Source organism: Hylaeus volcanicus, chromosome 3 (assembly GCF_026283585.1).
Source record: "Hylaeus volcanicus isolate JK05 chromosome 3, UHH_iyHylVolc1.0_haploid, whole genome shotgun sequence".
NCBI lineage: Eukaryota > Metazoa > Arthropoda > Insecta > Hymenoptera > Colletidae > Hylaeus > Hylaeus volcanicus.
The window spans coordinates 19,724,166-19,739,400 of record NC_071978.1 but is presented as its reverse complement, the minus strand read 5'-3'; the positions used below and the strand labels follow the sequence as shown (position 1 = coordinate 19,739,400).

At 32.8% G+C, this 15,235-nt stretch overlaps 1 protein-coding gene across 1 annotated transcript in view; it reads left to right on the top strand.

The window, feature by feature from the left end:
* The first annotated feature begins 4,079 nt into the window (after positions 1–4,079).
* The window catches only part of LOC128873608 (mucin-2-like), a 91,708-nt gene continuing 80,552 nt past the window's right edge, over positions 4,080–15,235 (top strand). Inside the window, exon 1 of the mRNA XM_054117303.1 lies at positions 4,080–4,690. The gene's annotated coding sequence lies outside the window, so the exon portion shown is untranslated. The remainder of the gene's footprint in view (positions 4,691–15,235) is intronic.

Sequence of the window (15,235 nt, the reverse complement as noted above, 5' to 3'; positions counted from 1 at the left end):
CTAATTCTTACCTTACATAGAGAAACTATTTTATGATTGCGTTAATACTTTATCGACGGTAGCATATTTATCGGCTTTTTTTCTTAAGAAAACCCATATTTTGTTATCTATTATTGAAATAACATTCAATGCTATCTAAGTGTTAAAATTATATACTTCGGAACAAAAAGCTAACATTTCTAGGTTTATCAATAATAAACTAGTATTTCGTATGTTAAATGTATTTACATGATCTCTGCACGTTGAATCTGTTTTATCGATAGATCCTAAAGATGAAAAGAACAATAAGTAAACGCATACAGTTTAGTGTTCTACTTATTATTAGAAGCGAATACGATTTTACTAGTAACGATTTTGAAAGTATTTTTCTACGACTCATCTATTTCATTTTATACATTAAACTCTTTTGTCTTTTATCAATCACTAGGCGGAAGATTAAAATATCAGGCGGAAGATTAAAATATCAGGCACAAGATTGACAAAAAAATTGTGTACAGTTTTCCTCTCAAGTGAGCTTGTATACATTTCTTCAACGATACAAAAAGTATCTACTGTAGTGGTTGCTATCAATTATATCTTATCAATGATTAAATGTCAGATACAACTAATTCTACGGCATTGAGATATTGACATAAATGTACTATACGTTGACATATAAGTTTCGGTCCGAAAGGTCAAATGTTCAATTAAACAAAATTGTTTTGCATTAGAGTCTATCTACTTTTTAGTATATATATCTGACACAGATTAGAATTTCGTATATTATTATTTCACACTATGCATGTAACTTCTATTTAGTTTATTTAATCGTATTATTTGTAATCTAAAATCTTGTTCCTTTAAATGGGAATTTATGCAGAAGCTGAAAAACATTGTCGTGGAATATTATTCAGAAGTATTATAATAAAAGAAGTAGCATTAAAGAAAATAATTTTTAAATACTAATTACGTGAATTTGTTGACGCCTGTATGCTGCTACTCCATGTGGCGCATATACGATGCGTAACAAATGGTTGCATATCTTCAGGGGTCACATGTAGATATAGAAGTTTCCTTTAAAAGGATTCAAGACTCTTGTGGTTTATAAAATTTATAGAATAAAACCTAAAAGTAATTCTGTCATTATGAAATATAATAAAAGACTGACTTTTATGTAACAAAATTATAAAGTCTTTATTGTATATATATATCGCAAAAAATGTTTTCCAATGAAAATTCAATTGAATAAAAAAATTCAATATTAAACATTGTTATTGTTACTAAGATTGCGTTTAAATTATGCGAGAAAAGAATAGAAGAAAACTGACACGCGTCTCAAAGGGTTCGAAAACGCGTAACCTCGTTTTGTGTTACTACTGTGCACTCGTGAAACATTGCGATTGTAATTCGAGAACGATATTTCTGGTATTATGGAGTGCACACAGGAAACGAGTCAAGTAATGGATTATTAAAAGGTAATTGTTTGGTTTTGCGATCTACTTTCGAATTGGAACACAAAGCATCGATTTTGTTCCTGATTTAGAATGTCAAGGGAAAGCTACGCAATGGAGACGCAAAAGAAAGCTTGTAATATTAAAAAAATCTTGATTAAAATCTTATTTATATCTCATGCAGTTATATTATTCTAAACTTTCGATGTAAGATTTGTAATATAATATTAAATATCTATTTGACACTTGTTCTATTTTACCCATAGAACTTTTCAATAATATTTCTTTCCTATACTATGATAATGCTTTTCTTTCATTGCTTCCAAGTGTAATTAATTATACTAATCAAGAGAACATATTTCCTTGGAAGGCAAAGTGAAATATCGATTGAAGAGTATTATAGCATAAGTATGATTCGTAGATTAGTCAATTAAAAGGAATGATATATTTTTTTGGAATTTTTAAAATTTGTAGACAATACTTGAAAAAAATAAATATTAGAATAAACGCAGCAAAATATTTTATTTTTTGTATTATCGTTGATATTTTATATATTAGGTTGTCCCGAAAGTTTCTTTCGCGAGTTGCACTCAATTATTTTATGTGGTCGTGTTTATATAAATAGACAATCTAATTTTATAGATACTCATGTTGTAACAGTAATGGAGCAAAGTGAATCGTCCACAATTCAGTAATATAACATAAAACATAAAATATTATGCATGTATTACTTATTAATAAAGCGAAAGAAACTTTTGGGACAACCTAATATTTTTGCATTTGTGCACATTCTCATCGGTTCTTCCATGTTCCCATTTAAGTTCGACTGTATTTTATTTTATTTAGTTCACCAACAAGAACAGCTCCCTGAAGAACTTTTCTGAGCCTTGACCTTATAAAAATTATCAATATAAAATAAACAAATGAATAAAATGCATGCAGAGTAAGTAGAGATGACAGGTACGAGGACAGCAGCTTTCAATTTTAACTTATCGCGCGGCCCACTTCGCCAAAGTGGTTCATATGTATGTTGGATCGAAGATATAGTGTGGAAAAAAGGTATTTGCACATCCATTTTTTATTTTGTACTGAAGAATTAATTGCGAAAGATCGAGATTAAGGCGAAAAGAAAAATGATGACGGAATTAAATTGGTCATCTCGATTGTCATAATGTTTTTATCAGTTCAGCTTCTTTATGTGTAAAATGAAATGAAATTGATTATAATTAATTTATTATTGATATCAACTAATGTTGTATATGAGTAAAACGAAATTTTATATAAAGTTATATAGACTATATTGTTATACAAAAAACGCGCAAAGATTTTTTTGTCAATATCAAGCTACCATATTATATCTCAAATATATAAAATATTAAAATACATTATCTCCTTAGTTGTGAATCTACTCGATTAAACTCACAAAAGTTAGATTTGACTGCGTAACAAATGAACTCTTGCACTTACGAACATGAAAGTCGATCACGTTCCGTAATATCACATTCAACGTTAAAAGCACGTACGATAAATGAGGTTATTTCACATAATTACGAGAAAATTAGGTGTGCAGAGATAAAGGGTCTTCCAAAGGGGGTTTTATAATTTTGTGTTTTCAACACTTCTAGCCTCAAATAAGCAAAAATTAGCTGCTCTATCTAATTCAATGAATATGCATCTTGTTCAGATTTTCTCTTTTCAGAAGGAAGATTTCTTGATGAATTTTATAAAACAAACTCAAAATATATGGAGCAAATTGACAGACATTTTTTTTTTTAAATTAACTACGCTATGTAACAGTTTAATAAATCCTTTTCTTGCTCAAATTTCCCTTCTGAGAAGGAAGATTGCTTGCAGAATTTTAGAAAAAGAATCCAAAGTATATAGGTCAAAATAGGTTTGGTAGTTCTAGCCTTAGAAATGTTAAAATTAGCTACTCTATATACTTTAATAAATATTCATCTTGTTCAGATTTTCCCCTATAAGAAGGAAGATTGCTCGAAAAATGTTAGAAAGGAGTCCAAAGCACATATGTTAAATTGACCGACTCGATAGTCAGTACGAACTGTCCAGCATAACTACGCCAACAGACTGTATCATTCACACTTTAAGGACCGTTAGCCTATTAATCATCATTTTGGAAGCCAACCAGTACTCTGTTCTCTATTACTGAGACGTATGCTTCCATCATTATGTGAATTATAAAATATTATACAAGTATCAGTCAGAAAATGATTCTAATGGACAAAATAAATATTGCATTAGACTGTACAAAAGGTTCCTTGTGTTCATGATGATGGTTGTCTTCCTGCAGTTCGAATGATTATTAACTTGACGAGAACTTCTACAATCACGGAATATTGAATTTGCCCTAAACATGAAGAAACAACAAGATAGACAATATGTTATAGAGTAAATACATTTCCTTGTCCAAGAAAAAATGTTGTTCATTTATGTGTTGATACTAATATTATCAAAATAAAAAATATTATCGAATTTAACCACGTATCCAATCTCGAGCAGTTGGTGAGGTGGATAAAAAGAAAATCCTAAAGCTCCTTTTGGAAAACCCTTTACATTAATCGCCGGCTGTATATCCGCGTATGTGTCTACGATCGCAGGAAGTCACGCATATCAAAGTAGCTATCAGTCAGTAAGAGGAACGAGGCGACCTGTCGTGGGAGGGGAGTGCTTTCGAAGTGTACCTGTCTGAGGGTAGGGGCAGCTGGAGTGCCACGCAGAGAGCAAGCAACGACGGTGGTGGTGGTTGGCGGTGAGCCGTAGACTCCGGCGAAAGGGAAAATGGTCGGGCGAACACTTTTTTTTCTCCCCCATTTACACCCAGGTTTTTTGACACGGTCGTCGGTTCGATCGACTTCCATTTGTCTCCGAGCATTCCGTCGACCAACGTCCAACCACGCGCTCCTTGCACCGGTGCAAATCGAATTCATCGCGAGGATGCGCGACGCTCGTGTCCGTCTCACTTAATCACGAGCACGATTCGCGCGAGTTAACGTGAAAACGTCGTCGATAACGATTTTCTCGCGGTTCTATTTCCACGTAAGTGTGCTTGGAAACTTTTGACAGAGATTGAACAATTGCGATTGTTTCGTTTGAAATTCGGTTTCTCTGTCGCGTATCGTCCGTGATCGTTGATCGTGATCTGTGCGCGGCTGGGGTACCGCGGAGCGAGTAGGACGATCTGTGACGATCTGGTGAACTGAAATGATACATTGGATAAGGCTTGTTTAAGAAGTTGCAAGGTGAGCACGGGATGATCTTAGGGAGTGATTGATTTTTTATTTTATTGAAGTGATTGCTTTGTCATTGATTTTATATCTATTTTGTATATTATTGGAGTAATTATTTTGCCATTGATTTTGCATTTATTTTGAATTTTATTGGAGTGATTACTTTGTCATCGATTTTGTATTTTAGTTATGATTGATTATGTATTTTACTGGAGTGATTACTTTGTCATTGATTTTCTATTTTAATTTTGATTTATTGGAGTGATTACTTTGTCATCGATTTCGTATTTTACTTATGATTGATTTTGTATTTTACTGAAGTGATTACTTTGTCATTGATTTCGTATCTATTTTGTATTTTATTGAAGCGATTACTTTTCCACGTAATTCTTTGATGTTTCGTAAGAACAGCGTGTGGTATAAATTGTTTTTTTTTTTTAATCATCAATAAGTGTATTTAAAAATGTCACAATTCCTGTGGGTTATGTATAGACTGTAAAATTTTATGCAGAATAAAATCATCGCAAATGTACCTACAGAAATTGAATCTAAATAGAAATGTATTTTACTCTGCAAGTATTATAATATAAATTTTATTTTCTTACACATTCAAATTTTCTATAAACGCATAAACATTCGCAGTCTACTTATGTATCAAAGTCAAATCAGTTCATGCATTTATAATTTTAGTAATTTAACCTAAGCCCGCGTTATTTTTATCTTATTTAAGCCCTTTTTATAAAATATCGAAGAATTGTCAAATTAAAAATCATGTGTTTAATTAAAAAATAAATTTCTAAAGACCCTTTTGTGAAATCTCTTATTTTTGTAGGTTCAATTCTCTTGTAATTACGTTCAATAAACGAGTGACATATTAAATTATATCGAAATGGAAAATTATTACTTGTTGCTATAGAAAATGAATCACCAAGAAAATAGTTGAATAAGCATAGCTTAAATTATTTAATTTAAATGTTGAACCATTAGGGAAAGTAGTAAGAAGAATGTTTTGACAGTGATTTATAATACTATTTGTACAACGTCCCGACTTTCTATGTTTTGGAATAAAAATATATTTTAAAATATAAGACAAATTACAATGGACGATTTTAATAAGCGAATTTATATATTCTGTAAAATTAAAAGTAAAAGGGTATAAATTGATGGTAATGATGCCAATTTTTTCCAAAGAAAATATTAAACATTTCCAACTTTTAGGTATCGGTTAGTTTCATACCTACATCTATTTTTTGAAATACAAAGATACCTTTAAAATATAAGACAGTTAACAATCTACGAGATTAAATAAGCAAATTTAAATATACTTTAAAATAAAAAATTAATATAACATAAATTGGAGGTAATGATACTGACTTTTTCTGTTACAACTGCTAAGTTTTACCGACGCTACCATGAGTACTGTCTCTTTTAAAGAAAAATCTATATCCTCCTTTGAAAAATCTTCTATAAACATGGATTACATTTAGCTAAACGTTGCTGCCGGATGAGTCGATAGATCTTTTTGTCTTAGCATGGGAAATCCGTGACTAAGCTGTTCAGATTAATCTTCGCAAGGCCGTTCTTCCAACGAGGGGAGCAAAGATGTACCGAAAGATTGCGTTCTAGTTCTTTTTTTCCGACAATTGTTTCTAAACGTTGAACACGAATCTCGAGGTTAGGCGATAATGAGGCTCTAAGAGCTGTCCTTAAACCACTTTTGCGATCGGTATGTCCAATTACTAATTGGGTTCGATTCGAATACCTCGTTTCGCTTCGTTGTTCAGCGATCATTGTATGGAAACAACGGATTAAATCAAGGATACGAAGGACATAGACCTTTTTTCATTTATATATTTACTTATCGAAAATTAAAAAAAAATCTTTTTTTGGGAAAAATATGTTTAGAAACATTTTTAAAATCCTTGAAATTATTATTTCTCTTGAGTAAAATAAAATGTGTCTATCAAAGATTCTGAAGCTACCAAAGATGTAACTATCAAAGATTAGGTTTAGGAGAATGATCACGTTGGAAGATCGAAAAAGTCGAAATATGTTTGTTAGATTGAATGGATTAATTTTGATTGGTCCTTGATGAAGATATCGGATTCGTATTCGTACAGAAACCATTTATTTTAAATGGGTTGCTGTACGAATACTTCTTACACTGACTGCAGTTCAGGACAATATACTCATCTTCTTTTTGCTGATATGTGAAAGAAAAAATTATGGAAATCTCGTATAGGTGTATGACATAATCCAGTAAAAAATTTAGAACATTTTAGAACATGTTAGAATGATACTTAATTTCAGGTCATTGAATTTCTTTGTTTCCCCGAATGAGTATATAAAACGGTACTAACGTCAAATGGTCACATAAAAAAAAACCCATAAAATTCCTTAAGAATACCAAACTGTGCTACAAAATCTAACTTAACAAGGAAATAAAAAAGAAACAGCGAACTCGCTAATGACCGAGAAGTCGATGCGACTCTAAACTCCGATATAAAGAAAACAAAAAATTTCTATCAAATGTAAAATCGATCGAATAAAATATGATCATGCGGCACAGTCTAGTTAAAAATTTCAGAATCTTTATAACGCAACGTAACAATACTCAATTGTAGGTTGTTGTATTTTTCTATCTTCCTGAATTCACATTATTTATAAAAACATGGACAAAATTGGAATTACCTGTCAAGAAACGGCGATGACCTCTTCACGGAAACATTCTTCGTTGAAAATACCAGCCAAAGGAGCAGAAATCAGTGGCCATGTAGAAGGTACCAGTAGTCAGTAGTTGGTAGTGGTCAGCCAGCCAGCGGAGCAGTAGTCAGCTGTAGTAGGCAGAGGTCAGCCAAGAATCTTGACCACCGGAGAGTATCCAAGGATAGTCACAAGTCACAAGACACACGCGAAATCGCCATATCCGTTTCGCCCGAAGGATTTGCGAAAACTGATGACCGTCTAATAGTTCTCTCACCGATAGATTATTCACTTAGCTTCACTATATTTTTCTAACTTACAACTTTCTTAATTATCTACAATATAGAAGTATAAAACCTTGTACGTTTAAACTTGTTGCCTTGTACGGAGACAAATACATACTAAAGGAGTACTATTCATGTATATTTTTCACTTTTGGTTTCAACAGAAATGTTTCCTAAGGATCCCTACGCTAAATGTTTCAATATTCAAGTTATAAGTAACAATTCTATTAGTTCTTCTGCACGTACAATCCTTCTCACTTTCAAGTTTCTATATTAATTATTTCCCCACTTTTTCCTGTGTTTTCTGCTTCATCAAATTATCATATTTCTCTCGATTTATCTTCTAAACTTCATCGCGGAAACTGATGAGCGATGACCATCTAATAATTCTCTCACCGATAGATTATTCACTTATCTATAGATTATTCACTATATCTACAATATAGAAGTATAAAACCTTGTACGTTTAAACTTGTTGCCTTGTACGGAGACAAATACATACTAAAGGAGTACTATTCGTATATATTTTTCACTTTTGCTTTTCAACAGAAATGTTTTAATATTCAAGTTATAAGTAATAATTCCATTAGTTCTTCTGCACATACAATCCTTTTCACTTTCACGTTTCTATATTAACCCTTCGCACTCGGGGCCTTTTTTACTGGTATCTATCAGCAACTCGAGATGCTTTCTCAGCATTATATTGCCAGAAATGTTAAGCTTAGGTTGACTTCGAAGATGAGATTTCTAATTTGAGATTTGAAAATCAGACCACCCTTAACCCTTCGACAATTATTTTATTGACACTTCGAGTCCTAATGAAATTAAACTTACACAAATATTATTGCTGGTTGATTCACTGCGTCAAACCTGGTGGTGACCGAGAATCACCTCTCGAATTACTGCATCACGTTAAGATGTGATTGAGAGTCACCTCTCGAGCACAAAGGGTTAATTATTTTTCCCACTTTTTCCTGTGTTTTCTTCTTCATCAAATTATCACATTTCTCTCGATTTATCTTCTATACTTCATCCTATTCAACTTACAATAATTTCTAAACGTTCTTATAGAATAATGTTTCTGACGGGTGTCCTTGAGGATCGGATTTACGAAACAATAAACGAGCAAGTGTGTACTTCCGCGCGCACTCGCGACTCAGGTCAGAATGCCACTAATTTGCCCCACTTATCAAACAGTCCCATTTCGGATTTTGTCCTTTCCAATTCGGTTTCGCTCGGTAGCTTTCGTGACCGCAGATAATCCTATGGAAAATCTACGCACACTGACTCACAGTGTCACAGGGATGCGCGGATCCCCCTTCCGGATTTTCTGATTTTGGGAATCCCTCCCTTCGGCACGTTATCATGGCTTCAAGGCCGTAGATCCATCTATCGGTTTCTCTATGCATATAGGTTAGCATTATTTTATTTTTCTAAATGGTACAAACAATAGAACATTTTTATCTCTATCAACTAACTTATGATACAACTAATAAAGTCTTCTGATCGTAACAAATAAATTCATTTAAACCACACATATGTATTTCTATACATGTATATAGTACTAACATATGTATATAGTACTACATAATATACATGTGGGTATTTCTCGCCCCTTCAGTTGAGTATTAATAAATATACAGGGTGAGGCATTTAAAACAGGCCACCTGAATAATTCGCTTACTTTTAGCGATAGAAAAAACAAGTGTCGAACAAGAGTTATTTGATTTCGAGGGGCACGTAACGTGGCGTCAATAACTTTTTTATCGGTGGAAGCGTAGAGGAGACATTATGATCGATTCTGTTTCTTTAAATAGAACGATACAGTTTCTAATACACATTCTGATAGAGCGTTTCAAGAAGAATACAATCACCTATAGTTGAAGGTCATTTAAGGTTATACAGGCTGGCTGTAATAGAAAATAAATTGTTTCAAGGTACTCTTCAAATATGTCATTAATAGCGACATCAATTGAATAGTTTCTAATACACATTCTGATAGAGCGTTTCAAGAAGAATACAATCACCTATAGTTGAAGGTCATTTAAGGTTATACAGGCTGGCTGTAATAGAAAATAAATTGTTTCAAGGCACTCTTCAAATATGTCATTAATTTTCTTATTTGCGCGCTCACTGCTACAGCAAATCTTCGAAATGATGACCTTGAACTTGGATGCATTTTCTAAAACGTGTTAACGTAAGAAACAATGCACGATGAACTTGATTTGGATCAATTGCAATGCAAGCTCTTCTTATTCGCTTCTTCGTATCTTCTCTGGTTGTTGACATTTCGCTGTATACTTGCTGTATACTTTCCCCATAAATCAAAATCCATGGCTATAAAAATTAAGAGAACGTCCAGGCCATTTAATAATCCCTGTCAATCCAAATGACGAGCCACGAGACGGCACAAGACCTGAATGGATTAACGCTTTAACCGCCGTGTGCATCTACTTGGATACGCACGTATGGAATTCAGGGCACCGCGTGTATCCATTTGAATACACACGTTTTCCATTTACCACCATCCTGTGTGATGAATCGCGAATAGTCCATCGATTTTACGTGGTGGATTTATTATAAACCCTAAAGAAGTCTGTCAACGTGGCCAAACATTTCTTATTACGAGAAAAGTCGATGTTATAAAATTTATTTTATTTTATTGTTTCCTAGGTTTGGTTTGGGTTAGGTCTGGCTAGGTTTGAACAATAACAATAGACAGCACAGTAAGTTAGCGTAAAGAGAGACGTTAGACTGTTGATATTTTTAATGCAAAGTCATATCTTTACAAATTCAAATAAAGAATTGAAATTTAAATGAAAGTATTTCTTATCTTCTAAACAGTTTAATGTGTATTTTATTGTCGATTTTATATATATATATATATTTCTTGAGGAGGTACATATTCACACATTCTTGTATATGTTCACTTGACATAAATGCATAAACATCCGCAATCTAGACGTCTCGTAATTAAACTCTCTAGTCTCGGAATTAAACGAAAGTTTCAAGATGGATCCTATTTAACAAGAGTCGTAAAATAATGTAAATTTGCAATATGGACCTTCATAAAAATTGTAGGAAATGTTAGGTACACGTGTCATACTTCATTTATACGTTGTTAAATGACACGATTTTCTTTGCATACATCATTTTATAATTCTTTTTAAACAGGACTAGTGTCGAGGAATTTTTATTAGTCGAGCAGTCAACGTGTTAACATTGCTTCTAAGACTCAATTTTACATTTTTATAATTTATAACATCTCTGAGTTGCATTATAATCTAAATTCAAAGTCAATTTTATAGTTTTACAATTTATAACATTACCAGGTTGCATTACACTCTAAATACTTTTATTAATTCACAGTCTTACTCACTAAAATTCATTAAAATTCTAACTCCCTACCAGAAACATTTCAATATTCTATAAATATAATATAAAATATTCTATTAGGTCAGATACGTGCACAATATATTATGTTCTATGCTACATTACTGTTACACAACAACTTCTAAGAGATAAGGTTATCTATGTATTTATATAAACGCAGCCACACAAAACAGCTAAATGCAAGACGCGAAAGTAACTTTAGGGACAACCTAATATTTTCGTTTTGATTTTGAGGTTGACTCCACTTGTATAGATCCAATCACTATGAAAGCATTAAGTCCTGAAGACCTAAATTTCCGTCTGGAATAAAAGTTTGTCGGAACACCAATATAAGTGGCTTGAAATAATTTCCTATCAAGGGCTTGGGAAACTTGGCTAAGCCATTGAATTCACGCCGTTTCCTTATGAATAATCGCGATCGAGCAGATCACGGGAAACCTTGTCGCGACGATCGTTTGACCAGGCAAAAAGAGGCTGGTCGCAGCCGTGGCTAGGTTCCGCGATCGGCCAGGAACCGGCTGGAGTTGCAGAATATTAACTGAGCCGCCGCGGAATTAACTGACCGTTGCCTGTAACTTGGTAGTCCACTTTCACGTGCGCAAACTTCCAGATGTTCCCGTCGTTTCTTACGTAAAACGCCGCTGTTCGAGCCAGACCGTGCCAAAATGATTGTCCTGGTGCGACTGGAGAATCTGTAGCCCGCTGCTCGCCGCGAATCTAATTTGTCACGGGGCCTTAAATCGAACAATAACGCTGAAAATTATGCCGCGAGCCAGCGGTGCATGATCTGCGTGCTTAGGATTTTCGTTTCCCTTATCGCGACGTTTCTGTTGCGTTCCGAGCAGCTGACCACTCAACGTGACTAGATTATAACAAATCTACGCAGGAACGAATGTAACATGAAGTTCTTCTTTTATTTGTCACGCTATGGAACGGGATTATTAGCAATATGCACATCTGTGCATATTGACATTAGAAATACAACTATTTAGTGCCTTAATGCTACCTATATTTTTCCTGATAAATCAGTTCTTTTTCTCTTGTTGTTGTACAAATATAATGATTCAACTCAAATACATATAAAATATTTAATAATACCTAGACTAAAGATGCCCAATATTGGACCCTTAGGATATATAAATAAATTATTCACTTTTGTGCTCTTTATTATTGGGGATAATTCGTCTAATACAAATTAATTTTAATAAACAACTTCTAAAAGAACATTACAAATACAATGGTACAAGATACATTAAGCTATGCGCGTAATATAGTAAGCACAATATAGTACGAAACTTCAGAAGAAACAATTTAATAAATTCAATTAATTCTTCTTTAATTATTGTGCTAGTAGCTCCTAAATGTTAAAGTGATGCTAGATCGATAGTTCAACCACTGTTATTAAAGGGATTAACGGCTTGCTGTCTGCACACAGAAAAGGATAAACAAAAATTCGCAGTTATTTTTATCATTCAACTCGGATAAAATACAACAATGTAGTAAAATAGTGCTGGCCATTTTACTATAATACACGTTCTCCAGAAAATAAAATTCCTTAATTTTAAAATAGGTTTTACTATTATCAGGATATTCAAGTCATGGAGAGAAACGTGTTATTTGTAGCACTTTGAATCTATTAACAAATGAAAATTAAATATTGCATTGGGAAGTCTAGCAATTCAAATATTTGTGCAAATTTTCAAAAATATTTCATTTTCAAAGAATATATACTTCCATAAGACACTTGTTTCTACATCATCAATTATACATAAATGTCAGTTTATCCAATTTAAGATCAAATAGATTAATTACCTATTTTTATGCTTGGAACGTAAATGTATCGAGTAGTGCCATAAATCATGACGATTACTTTTAAATTTAATTTTTAAAATAAAATAGAATATTTTGGCAAAATGTTACATAGTACTACAAACAATTTGTTCAGCTAGTCTTACAACCACAACCAATTTGTTCAGCCAATTCCCTGGTCGATTGACGCAGATTTTCGTGAATAAACCGATTCAATCGGTCTTCATCAAACTCAACCATACGACCGGAACATGAATCTGAAAGTCGGAATTATCATTTTTGAACCGTGAAACCATCGCTGAGCTGTCCTTCCAGCTTTTGTCTATCGATTAAACTAAAGATGATGTTAAATATGCTGTTTTCCATGTATTTGACATTCTATTTCTGAAGCTTAACTTCTTAAGGAATGTAGATACATGTGTGTACGTTTGCTTGTATATTGAAATTATCATTACTTATAATCACAATACCTTTTAGAATTAAAGCATATTCCATATACCAAAGTAAGGCAGATTACAATCGATTAATAAATAAAAATTACTTTGGTTTGTGTGTATCCAATTAAAGTAAAAGAAAATTCATTAAAAATTCATCCCTTCAGAGATTAAAAAACAATAAAATGTAGATTAAAGGTAAAAGGCAAATAGAGTATTTTGAAAAATACAAAATTCTTTTTTTTCTTTTATCTAAAATAACATTTTGCCAAAATGTTTTATTTCATCTGCCAATTATAAATTTGAACACAATCCAATAGTTCATGGAGATTGAAATATTCACGCAATTGTCCAGTACGGAATATGCTTCACAATCGCAGGCACAACCTGATACTTGCAGCTGTGTACAGAGTCGAGGAGAATTTACTTTCGATTCGCGCGTAACCGATTCGTGCGCACGAACGATCGTGGAAAGGAATCGGCTCTGGAATCGTGCTCCGGGGAACGTTTTTAGCTGGCGATCGTAACACGTTATGAACGAATTAGTAGGTCTCCTTTCGCGACTGTAACAACGACGTTTAATCGTTAATAAGTAACGTTTTTGACGAACTTCTTTTTCGCTTACTATAATTGATCGAACTTCGTTTAATTTTTCGTTACCGTAGCAATTTGAAAATTTGTGCGTGGGCACAAATATGGGCGTGAATATGATTAGTCTCTTGGGGGACTCGTTTCCACCTACTCTAAAATTCTTTACACATTCAGGAATAAGGAAAAATGTCACATTATAATTACTTGTTACAATTTGTAGATCATAGATTACGTAGGTTTTCATTTCACTGCTTAAATAATACAAAATGTGAAAGGAATAAAATGTTTCTATATAACAGAAGAGTTCGTTTTCATAAAATTCAGTTTTAGAGGCTGACAGGGAAACATTATAACATTTTGGATATTACTTTAATTAACATCTATTTTTTTCTTTTCGTAAATTCAGTTGTCGAAACTTTACTTTTAGGCGGAATTAGTAAATAGAAAAACCGAATTACGTTCTTGTAGTTTTGCTAACTCTCTACAGAAAGTTTAATGTTACATCTCCACAAGTTAAAATTGCTTACACTGTACGATGAACGTTTAAATTGAAACTTCAATTGTGCTTGAAAACAGACGATATAATGGCGTTTGGATTGGCTGACTAGTGAGGAGTGGTAGTCGTCACACAAGAGTAATCGTTGATATAAGTTCATAAATGCGGAACGAAGAAAGAATGATTCATGCCAAGATCTGTTTAGTGAAAGTCAATCAACTCTGCAAGTCAAGTGTTCGTACCTGTCGGACTCTCGAATTACATTTAGAGAACGAAGTTTCGTATAGTAAGATTTCATTTCACGTTAAGTAACAATCGAAAAGCTCGTGTGTATCTAAATTAAAGGACGATCATTTTGCAATCTTAACAATTTATTATTTATTTACGTTTTAATTCTTAGAGTCAGTCTTTCTTAGACCCTATAAATGCCATTAATTATTACATTTTAATGATGCAATGAATTTAATACATTAGTATATAAATAAATTCACTAAAAATAATTATAATATAGAAAGAAATAATTAACTCTCTGAAATAAAAAGCTAGAAGTATTTACCTGTACATTGTATTGAGTTAATTAAAAATATGAAAACATATGTAAGGAATCTACAATTATAAGAAAATATAACTATCGAGCCAAGCTTAATTTATTATTCAATTATTTGTTCGAATAGCATTATGAAATTGCTCCTCTTTAATAAAAATCAATTACCCGAGATCACTCAAAACGTTTAAGAAGCGATGCAATGTCAATGATAACCATAATAAAACTGATGACCCTAAAATAAAGTGTCAAAACACAAATAAATCGCTTATCTGAGACTCCATAATTATTATCCCATTATTC